This window comes from Arachis ipaensis, chromosome B03 (assembly GCF_000816755.2).
Source record: "Arachis ipaensis cultivar K30076 chromosome B03, Araip1.1, whole genome shotgun sequence".
Taxonomy (NCBI): Eukaryota; Viridiplantae; Streptophyta; class Magnoliopsida; order Fabales; family Fabaceae; genus Arachis; species Arachis ipaensis.
This window is the reverse complement of record NC_029787.2, coordinates 10,155,248-10,167,280: the sequence shown is the minus strand read 5'-3', so window position 1 is coordinate 10,167,280 and position 12,033 is coordinate 10,155,248. Positions and strand designations below refer to the sequence as shown.

Sequence of the window (12,033 nt, the reverse complement as noted above, 5' to 3'; positions counted from 1 at the left end):
ATATAATTTTTTTATATAATTATTACTAATTTAATTATTATTTCATTATTTAATATAATTATTTAATTATTTCAGATTTTATATTATTATTTTTTTAAAATAACTTACCAAATGGCAAGTTATTATTGGTTAACTTGAGTCCCTATTTAGAGGGACTCCCTCACCTTGAGGCCCGTGCGGGAACTCATTCCTTCTCTCCTCCAATGGTTAAAGTTCCTATGTGTTAGAAAAAAGTGAAAGAGGAACTCACCATTGTAGGTGCTCTTAGGCGAGACGACCTTTCTGAAATCAATGTGACTGCTTAATTATCCCACTTTTCTTNTGCATTGCATACAAATTTAATTTGTTTAGTATACAAAAAAATTATGTAATTATTAATCTCTTTTATTATATTAATGTTTAAGTTAGTTATTACAGCCTATTGCTCTATTGAACGTGTCATGTTGATTCTGTAATATGTTTAAATGGTGATTTGTTATCTTTTTAATTTGTAGGGACAGTTTAATTAGTTGAAATAGAATAAGCTTTTTAATCCTTTATTCACTAATTTCAAATATTGAATGTTGCATGTAAAATTGTCATTATACATAAATTTATCTATCACGGTTGATTGTACTTTAATTGCAAAATTCTTAATGTTCCTAAAATTTGCAATATACTTTCTCTTTTTACACGGGCTATTTGATACTTTGAATTTATTCTATTATTTTATACACTATTTTCATTATATACAAACAAATATTGTCGTTGTTTGACATTTATATTTGTATTTTTGCAATTTTTTTCGACTAACTTTCACTTTAATATGGCATAGTTTAATTATTATTTTGTCTTTGTATTGATGGATAGCTGAAAAATAGAAAATATAATTCTGTGTATAATTGCTAATCTAAATCGTTTTTATTTTAATTAAATGTGCTGCTAATGTTCTTAATTGATTTTTATTTTCGTGGTTTTTTCTAAGAAGGTGAAATAGAAATTTAAAACAAAAAAAAATCAATTCCAACTTAATTTGTACTTAAAAGTTGAAATAAATAATTTCGGTTTCAAAAATCAGATTGCTATTATAGAACTAATTTTTTATAACTTATACTATTGAAGGAGTTTTTATAACTATTTTAAATAAAGAACATATTATTAATGTTTTAATAAAGAAAAGCGATCAATGTAAATGGTAGTTATTTTTACTAATATATTAGATACACGTATAAAATAATTTTACATTAATAATGCATCAAAATTAAATTCTAAAGAAAATAGATTATAAATTTATCAATATTTTAAATGCATGATACCACTCTCAAGTCTCAATCAATTTGTATATTTTTAAAATATACAATTTTTATGAGTCAACTATCTTATAGAATTTGAATTGTATTGGAGTTGTTATTATTTAATATTTTTAACATAACTAAGTAGTAATTTTTTATTTACAATGATATAGAAGTGAACTTAAAAAAAAATATACTTTACTCAAATTCTTCACTTTTTCTTATTCCTTGTTCGTTTCTTTATTTTTTTTTCTTTTATTTTCTTCTTTATTTGATATTTTAATGTTCTTTAATTTTCTTCTTTTTTTTGCTTCACTTTTTCTTATTCCTTGTTCGTTTCTTTATTTTTTTCTCTTTTATTTTCTTCTTTATTTGATATTTTAATGTTCTTTAATTTTCTTCTTTTTTTTTTTGCATATACCAAAAGACCATTTGATCTTTTATGTTGAAATGAAAATTTAAATATGGAGCAGCACAAACAACAGCACAATTTGTAGGTTGAGTCTCATACTCAATATAAGAAGCAAGAAGAAAATCCAAAATGTTAATCTAAAGAATTCAAAGTTGTCAATTAAGAGTGAAAATGCCACAAATCTTTTTAATCTCATGTCAAGTATATTTTTTAGGGACTAAATTTCTAATATGATCTTTAAGTAACTTAGTAATCCGCTTAAAGTGCAAAGTGCACAAACACCAAATAGAAAAATTTTGATGGTCCATTAAGCTTGAAAGCTTTTCAAAAAATAGAATCACCAAGATGAAATTGTTAGCAGAAAATTTCTTCACGGAATAGTAACAATCCATAATCTACTTGTTAGTCCTAAATTTAATTTCTAGTGCTTCTAATAACGATGGGACTAGGATATTATCTTTGCATTCCATGCAGCTTTTCACTCAGAAAGATGAGCCTGAAAGAAAGAAACACAAATATTAGTCACAGAAGGCTATTTGAAAACTAATTTGAACCAAATGATTTATTAGCGCAAACGAAATTGGACTTAATTACGCAAAATTGAAAAATTCATGGATATGTTTGGTTTTGTTTCATATACTGTTCTTTAGAAAATAAATTACTGAATACGAACAAAATATAAAATCAATAATAAAAGATAGAAAATGAAACCAAATACCAATTCTACCCTAAAGTACTGAAAATGAAAAAAAAAAGAGGGAAAGACCAAGTAGATCTCATTGGTTCACATGAATTACTTTTGAAGAGTACATAACATGCAAATTGAACATCGTTATACTAAATTATTTTTTAGGTTCTAAGGTAATTCATATCCCCAAAAGTTTTTTGAAAGTGTTACCCTGCTTAGCTTAACAGAAATACTTGTTGACACATCTTGCTATATGTATTTTTCTGCTAATAACGCTTATCAACAACCTACAACAAAATATAATCAGTTAAATGTAGCTACAGGTAATACCAAAGTTTTGTTGCAGCAAGATTTGCAATGTGTTAGAAATTTTAAATAATAATAAAAAATTGTCATAGCACATACTTTTATTAATCCTAATTTGTGGTTTAAAGAAATTCTAATTTGTGATTAAAAATAATGAGCAACTTTGAAGTTATGAAGAACAACCCCTCTTTCAATTCTACAATCAGTATCTTCATATGCTCTCTCCATTAATAAATACCTGACCCTTCCCCATGCTTCCCATGTCCAAAGCCAATGGTTCATTTCCATCCAGTGCATCAGAATAAACCTGAATGTTCATTTATCATGATATTAGTAAGCTTATATATAGTTGTTAAACTTTAAATTCCTAAATCCTAATCCATATTAAAAGAAACTATTGTTATGTTGTGCCATTTAAATTAGCTAGAGAATATATCTGATGAAGTGTTTTGATGAAATCAAGTTTTACTGGGTTCAATTTGAAAATTTATCCACCCTATATAAACAACTACTGCTAGATATAATAGTATATGATGGTACATACATGCACCTAAAATAAGATAACTGTGAATGCCAAAGAGCACTTGAAAACTGATAGTTAAATTAACATAAGTAAAAAGAAGGGAACTTTACCAAGTTGGAGCATAATGAATGGTATGAGTGATATTCTCATATGTTGATATGCAGTTCTTAGTTGCTGGACACAAAGCTAATGATGAAGGATTTTTCTGCTCTCCAAGATAATGGGGATTTTGTTCCACTGCACAAAAAGACCCACCTCAATTCTCAATTCTCATCACTCAAACATGCAATAATGGAAAATATGAAATCTTATTAAGATATTCCAAATCTGGATTAAAATAATGCTATAAAACATAAACAACTTTCAATGGTGATATGAGAAACAGGGGAAAAAAAGGCTAAACCACAATTTTTAAATTTCCAAAAGAATCTACAAACAGATCAAAGTATTGTTTGGAGGGAAAAGCCTCAGACCCAAATCTGTGATATCTAGTGGATTCCAATGTGCTAATCTGTGATATCAGTTGAAGACGTCAGATATCTAGCGGTCCTTATTACTCTCTTGCCGCTCAGGGCTACCAATGTTTCTGCCCTGGGAAAAATGAACCTGACTTGCTATTAAATGAAGACGAAAGTGAATGCTTTTTTGTCAATGAATCCTGGCCATAACCTTTGTCTTTGGTGCGACCACCTGCAAATGCATATTATCAAACGACCATATGCACAACGTACATATTAGTATATCTAAATACCTAAACTTCCAAGTTACCATTTGGTAGTTCATGTCTTCAGGGCTAAATTCAGTTTAATTTGAAATGATTCAACTTCAGAATAGTAGTAATACTACTTAGCATTATCAAGCAATAAAACTCAAAATACTTCCAAAGAGCATAAAAGTTTTTCAGAAAACCAAAAGTACAATAAATAAACACTTCCATGATGAAGCAAGATAAGCAAAAAAATTAATTATCTAAGACAATTCAATAAAATGAGGAATAAAAAATAGTGCTATTGGATAATTTTGAGTATTTTATTTAGAAAACCATAAAGCATTTTATCTGTGATCCTAAGTGTTAATTGTACAGAGTTATTTTTATTTTAACTATTAGATCAAATAAATATTTAGTGTTAATTGTACAGAGTTATCTTTATTTTAACCATAATGCAACAGTATTAAGGATGATTTATTTTAACTATTTAGTGTTAATTGTACAGAGTTATCTTTATTTTAATCATAAAGCAACAATGTTAAGGATGATTTTCTTTTTTAAGCAACAGTGTTATTATGAACCAAGATTCTTCTTCACACAAACAAAAGCATAATGCATCAGTACATATGAAAGAACCTATCTTTTTAGCACTTTGATTACTTATTGTTAAAAGTTCACATATATACACACATACTAAATCAATGATTTTCTATCATATACATAAACAGATAAATACTGTTGGAATAGATTAGTTTTGAAATTTACTAAAAGATTAAATACAATAATAAAAGAAGTAAGGAAATACCTAACATTATAAATCCTCTTTCCTCAATGATTTTTCAGCCCTTTTTAAAACTGACAACTTTCTGACCTTAGCTTTAGTTGTCAAAGCAGCAACATTTTTATTCACCTATAAGAACATCATAACAATCCTTGTTAAGTCTCAGGAGATGCTTTTGGTGCTGGAACACTCCCTCCTCCGCTCACACTTCCTGCCAAAATTAATTATCTAATCAACTATGAGGGAAAAAAAAAGAAAAAGAGAAGTAGATTAAACAAAAAAACATCATTTTTAACAAATAATTCAGATTCCAACATGCTAGCATATGCAAGATGAATCTGATGAAAATCTTGAAGCTGTACAGCCTTAGCAATTTTTTTTATGGTTTTTCTCGTCCTACTTTTTCTTTCTTTCTTTATGCCAGTGAACATTTCATAAGGAAAAAAGGAAAATTAGATCCATTTACCAAAGGTAAGAAACCGAAAAGAATACTCAATATATATCATAATATAGTGATCAAATAAAAGAATGTAACATACTTCTCCTTATCAACCATATCTGAATCATAACAACTGATTATAGTTTTCTAATAACACTTTTACTTTAGGTTCATTCTCAGTTCAAGATTAAAAGTTTTCTCATACAACTTCAAATAAATATTAGCACAAAATAAAAAGGAAAGTAATTACTATGAGTAAAATTATCAAAACAAAAAATGCACACTGTGTTTAACTTGAGAATAAAAAAGATTTCTACCAAAAAAGTGCAATTAAGGATCCAGCAAAGATTAAAGATAACACAACTACAAAGCTTAGGATTTTAAGATAACACAACGACACAACTTACAATTTTAAGAACTCAGAGGCAAATAAAAGAGATCCTGATCTCAGGCTTCAATCCCACAGAAGACGTTCATACCAGTACCACAAAAGTTCATTCTTCCCCTTGTTGTTCGTTTTTGCTAGAGAGACCAAAAATCGCACAAAAATTCATTACAAACTTATAATCTAAATTACAATTAGAACATTGAACCGCTTTAATTATTAGTTCACTGATTTATAGGTTCAACCGATTCAACTGTGGTTGAACCGAAAAAACCGTTTTATAATAAAATAATAAATAAAATATAAATAAACACATTAAAACATAATTATAGTCTAATATAAACCTTAAAATATTATCCAAATTAAAGTACTACATAAACCAAAATGTTATGATCTTATTCAAGTATAAACTCAAAAGTCAAATAACAAAATAAGACAACCAAACATAAAATGCCAACATCCAAACTTATCATCAATCATCAAAATCCACTATAAATCACAATATTATTGATACTAATGCTGCATGTCATTAATTCTGGATGGAGTCATAAATTAAGGAATGGAATAATATATATCATCTGGCTTTCAGTTTGCTTATTGATTCCATAATATATATTTGTTCACCAGTTTTGTAATTTATCATCCACAAAAGGGAAATTACAATCCAGTGAATCCACAAAGACCTCAAACTTGTCAAGTTTCAAAAATTTAACAGCAGCAATTCAATCTCCAGCAGCACATCACTAGGCAAAAAAATCACAAAATCCTACATAACTGAAATAAAAAAATCATGAAGACAGTCACCATTTAAGCATAATTAAATCACAAAACAGTAAAACAAACAGAAACACACACAAAACAGCAGCAATTTCAGTTTCCAGCAGCACATCACTATGCAAAGAAATCACAAAACACAAAACATCAGCACAACAACAGCAGAGCAGAACATATGCTGAATTAACTAACTTAACAATCTAAGCACAATTAAGCCCAAAGCATAGTTTTAATTGACTTAATTAAACACAAAAATGCTCAGCAATGAACAACAGAGAGCCAAAAAAGCATAGCACAGCAGCGAAGAAGACACAAACCAGGGTACAACACAGCATAGCAGTAGTGAGCAGAGCATTCAATAATAAATATAATTTGATGATTTATGAACTAAAAAACAAACACGAACAGCAGGCACTAGTAGTGAGCTATGTGATACAAGTATTCCTTTAGGCAATGAGTACAATCGAGAAACTTTAACAAAATTTAACAGCAGAAAAAAATAAAAGCATGTACAAACCAGTATCAATTTATCATCAATCAGTAGGAGGATTGGCATTGGGGGAATGGAAGGGCCTTCGAGCACCACGAAATAGGAGGATTGAAGAACGATCACGACGAACCAGGCGGCAACAGTGCGACCAACGGGGGCGCGATGGAGGCTAGGGTTGTGTTTTGGGGAGAAATAATGAGAGTATGTATGAGACTGAGGAATCAGGAATGGGGCTCGAGACAGGGGCAAGGGCTTCAGGTCACTCAGGACGACAGTGCGCGACGGCAAGGAGTGGTGGCGGTGGCTGCGATTTCTACGGCTGACTTCGACGTAAAGGGCTGCGCGAATCTCCAAGCCGGCTCCACGAACTTGCGACGGTGAGTGACTTCGATGGAGGTGTTGCGACGGCGGCGGTGGCTCGAGGTAGAGACTGCATGCGTGGCCACTGAGTGCGAGAGGCGAGAGTGGAGGGCTGTAGGGTGGAGGCTCGAGAGTGGTGTCTGATTGAACTGAAGAGTGAGGACCGAAGACTGAAGGCTAGGGTTGGTTTCTGGATCAAAACGCAGTGTTTTTGACAAAATTTAAAAAATCGGCTGGGTCACGGTTTGGTTCGATCGACCGGTTCGGTGGTTTGATTTTGGTTCTTAAATTTGGCGGTTTTGCCTTCTGTCCGAACCGTATTTGTTAACGGTTTTTGGTTCGACTGGCCGATTCGAACCAATTTTCAGAATATTGGAATTTTAAGTACCTCATTCCTGGTTGAACCGAAACTACTCTCGTCGATCTCAGGGTCCAAATACCCTACATACAACAACGTCGTAATGATCACATTCGCAGCACTTGCTGCCCGGCTGCGAAGGAGCAGTTGTGACGCAGTTCTGCAGTGGATGCGGGTTCGTCTGCACCCTCTTCTCCTTCTCCATCCATCGTGTTTTCTTCTCTACTTCGTTCCATCTCTAATGCTTCTCATTTTTTTCATTTTTGATTTTTTTAGTGAAAATGTAAACAAACAAACATATATATGAGGATGAGAGAGAAAGAATGATTTTGGAAATGATAAACAGCTGGAAGCCTCAAACAAAAGCTGGAACAAAATTGTTTGAATTTGAACTTCATTAAACTCTCGCCTAATACTCTTCTCTGTTACAGAACTTTTAACTTTTATTATTTTATCAAATATTTTATCAAATTTTGTTGCATTACCACTTGTCAAACACTGAGTCTATACACTTGTAGTAGTATGTGACTCAACACTTGTCGAGTAAAGAACCTATTACTACTCTCCTATTATATATTAATAGATAATAGATAAAAGATTAACGTGGCATAGAAGGGATCTCCACTAAAAAAAAAGAGGGAAGGAAAAAAGAAAGTGATGATTTCATGGGATGCTTAGACCGATGACCCCCACAAAAAAGTAAATATCTTAACTAAGTGAACTATTCAACTAACCTCTTAATACAGGATTTTTTTTATACTATTTAATTATATCATTTTTTTTTACACTTGATTTTTTTATGCACCGTGATAAGATTTTTTTTAAAATTATAATTTCAATCTTAAGTACTGAGGATGGCATACGATTAATTAAATAGCCAACAATTAAGACATATTCTCTCCAAAATTGAATAGAAAGAATGCCTTGAAAACGTAATGATCTAAGCAACATTGAGAATATATCGATGTTTGCGCTCCACTCGTCCAGAGTAGTGTTTTAAATGAAGAGATGAGAAGAAAGTCACAAGGTACATCGACTACTCATTCAGATGTTCTTATTTCTGAGTCTAGGAGGAGAAGCAAAAGTCGAGGTCCTAAAGGTAGAGATCAAAGCAGAAGCAAGTCTCGAGAAAAGTATAAGAATATTGAGTATCATCATTGTGGTCAAAAGAGACATGTGAAGAAATACAAGAGCACAAATAAAGATGATGGTAGTAATGAAGACAAGGTTAATGTAACTCATGATGATTTTCTTGTTGTTGAGGAGTTTGAATATGTTAACCTTGTTGATAATAGCACTAGTTGGGTGATTGATAGTGGTGCTTCTATTAATGTTACATCTAGGCGGAATTAGTTTACATCTTATACTCCTGGTGATTTTGGTGATGTGAAAATGGCTCATCAAGGTGTTGCAAAATGTGCTGGTGTTGGACAGGTTTGCTTAGAAACCTCCAATAGTACCAAGTTGACTTTGAAGTGTGTGAAGCATGTTCCAGATATTAGGTTGAACTTACTTTCTATTGGTAAGTTGTGTGATGAAGACTTAGATAGCTCATTTTCTCGTGATAGCTGGAAGCTCACCAAGGGTTCCATGGTTGTTGCTAGAGGTACTCGACACTCTACTCTTTATTTAACTCAAGCAAAGATTGTGAAAGATGTTGTTAATGCTGCTGAGTTTGTTGATGAAACTGATTTATGGCATAAGAGATTATGTCATATGAGTGAGAAGGGCATGAATATGCTATCCAAGAGGAATTTTTTATCTGGTTGTAAGGTTGCGTTGCAAAAGTGCAACCATTGTTTTGCTGGAAAACAAAACAGGGTTTCTTTTAAGAGTCATCCACCTTCAAGAAAGCCGGAGATACTTGACTTGGTGCATTCTGATGTATGTGAGCCGATGAAGACAAGAACACTTGGAGGGTCTATCTATTTTGTAACCTTTATTGATGATCATTCTAGAAAATTATGGGTTTACACTTTGAAGACCAAAGATCAATTTTTGAATGTGTTCAAGCAAGTTCAAGCTTCTGTTGAAAGAGAAACTGGGAAGAAGTTGAAATGCATTCATACTGACAATGGTGGTGAGTAATCAGTTCCATTTTATGCTTATTGTAAAGAGCATGGTATAAGACATCAGAAGACTCCTCCGAAGACTCCTCAGTTGAATGGCTTCGCTGAAAGGATGAACAGAACATTGGTTGAAAGAGTTAGGTGCTTATTGTCACAATCTGGATTGGCAAAATCCTTTTGGGGTGAAGCTTTGAGCACTGTTGTTCATGTCTTGAATCGGACACCATGTGTTCCCTTGCAATTTGAAGTGCCAGAGAAGGTATGGTCAGGTAAAGATGTTTCTTATGATCATTTAAGTCTTTGGATGTAAAGCTTTTGTTCATATTCCTAAAGATGAAAGATCTAAGCTTGATATAAAGACTAGGCAGTGTATTTTTATTGGCTATGGCATGAATAAGTTTGGTTACAGGTTTTATGATCCTGTTAGCAAGAAAGTGATTCGGAGTAGAGATGTTGTCTTTGTTGAAGACCAAATATTGAAGGATGTTGATAGTGCGGAGAAGCCAATGGTTCAGCCTAGTGATGATTTTTTTGACTTTGATATTACTCCCTCTATGCCTATGGTAGAAGATGGTAGAGTTGAAGCTCAAAATAATGAGCATGATACAAGTGCAGGTGAAGATGGAACAGTTGATCCGATACTTGATGAAGTTGGTGATGATGATCAAGATGAAGAACCAGCTTTAGAAATTCCTACAAATGCACTTAGAAGGTCTACAAGAGAGAGAAAGCCTTCGTCAAGGTATTCTCCACATGAGTTTGTTTTGTTGACTGATGGGGGAGAACCTGAATGCTTTGGAGAGGCTGTTGAAGATGAAAGAAAAGCTCAATGGCTTGAAGCTATGCAAGAAGAAATGAAGTCCTTGCTTGAGAATGATACCTATGAGTTGGTAAAGCTACCGAAGGGTATGCGAGTTTTGAAGAATAAATGGGTATTCAGAATCAAGAATGAAGAACACAATTCTAAGCCTCGGTATAAGGCTAGATTGGTTGTTAGAGGTTTTATCCAGAGAAAAGGTGTTGATTATGAGGAGATCTTTTCTCCTGTTGTGAGGATGTCATCCATTCGTGTTGTGCTTGGATTAGCAGCGTCTCTTGATCTGGAGATTGAGCAAATGGATGTGAAGACGGTTTTTCTTCATGGTGATTTAGATAAGGAGATCTACATGGAGCAACCGGAGGTGTTGTTAAAGAAAAGGAAGATTTTGTGTGCAAGTTTAAGAAGAGTCTTTATGGGTTGAAGCAAGCTCCAAGACAGTGGTACAAGAAGTTTGAATCTGTTATGGGGAAGCATGGTTATCGTAAGACAACTTCAGATCATTGTGTATTTGTGCAAAAATTTTCTGATGATGATTTTATCATTCTTATGCTTTATGTGGATGATATTTTGATTGTGGGCAAGAATGCTTTGAGGATTAATGAGTTGAAGAAACAGTTGAGCAAGTTCTTTGCTATGAAGGACTTGGGTCCTGCCAAACAGATTTTGGGCATGACTATTACTCGTTATAGGGATTCCAAGAAGCTTTATTTGTCACAGGAGAAGTACATAAAGAAGGTGCTTCAAAGGTTTGGCATGAATGATGCCAAATGTGTTGCTAGTTCTTTTGCTCCTCATTTTAAGTTGAGCACCAAGCAGTGTCCAACCACTGATGAGGAGAAACAAGCAATGAATGAAATTCCTTATGCCTCAGCTGTTGGAAGCTTGATGTATGCTATGGTGTGTACTAGACCAGACATTGCTCATGCGGTTGGTACTGTGACTCGTTTTCTCTCTAATCTAGGTAAAGAACATTGGAATGCTGTTAAATGGATTATGAGATATCTCAAAGGTACAACTAACTTGAGTTTGAGTTTTGGTGGTGAAAAACCTTTGCTAGTTGGCTTTACTGATGCAGACATGGCAGGAGATATTGATTCTCGAAAGTCTACTTCAGGTTATTTGGTCAAGTTTGCAGGGGGAGCTATTTCATGGCAGTCAAGGCTACAAAAGTGTGTTGCACTTTCTACCACAGAGGCAGAGTTTATTGCAGCAACTGAAGCATGTAAAGAGTTGTTGTGGATGAAGAAGTTTCTTGCAACACTTGGTTTTAAGCAAGACCGTTATGTGTTGTGGTGTGATAGCTAAAGTGCTATTCATCTTGCCAAGAATTCTACTTTTCATGCAAGATCTAAACATATTGATGTTAGGTATCACTGGATACGGGATATGTTAGATTCAAAGTTGTTGGAACTTGAGAAAGTTTACACTGATGACAATGGTGTTGATATGATGACAAAAGCATTGTCAAGAGAAAAGTTTGAAACATGTTGTTTGATCGCCGGAATGGCGAGATCCTCCACCTAGTCGAGAAGGGGGAGATTTGTTGGGTTTTTTCTCTCCTTTGTGAGGCCCAAGTCCAACATTTTGAGGGTGTCTCTTTGTACCTATTGTGACACAACCCTAATTCAGATTTTTGGGGTCAATTTTG

General features: G+C 33.1%; 1 long non-coding RNA gene across 2 annotated transcripts; it reads right to left on the bottom strand.

The window, feature by feature from the left end:
• Positions 1,872-7,325, bottom strand: LOC110269941. Of its 2 annotated transcripts, XR_002358802.1 has the most exons (8): positions 6,806-7,325; positions 5,537-5,651; positions 4,715-4,901; positions 3,674-3,890; positions 3,311-3,437; positions 2,916-2,984; positions 2,582-2,658; positions 1,872-2,179 (listed from the first exon to the last, which is right to left on the bottom strand). It is a non-coding gene; the product is annotated as an uncharacterized LOC110269941 (long non-coding RNA). The 2 variants fall into 2 exon arrangements; XR_002358803.1 differs by lacking the exon at positions 2,582-2,658.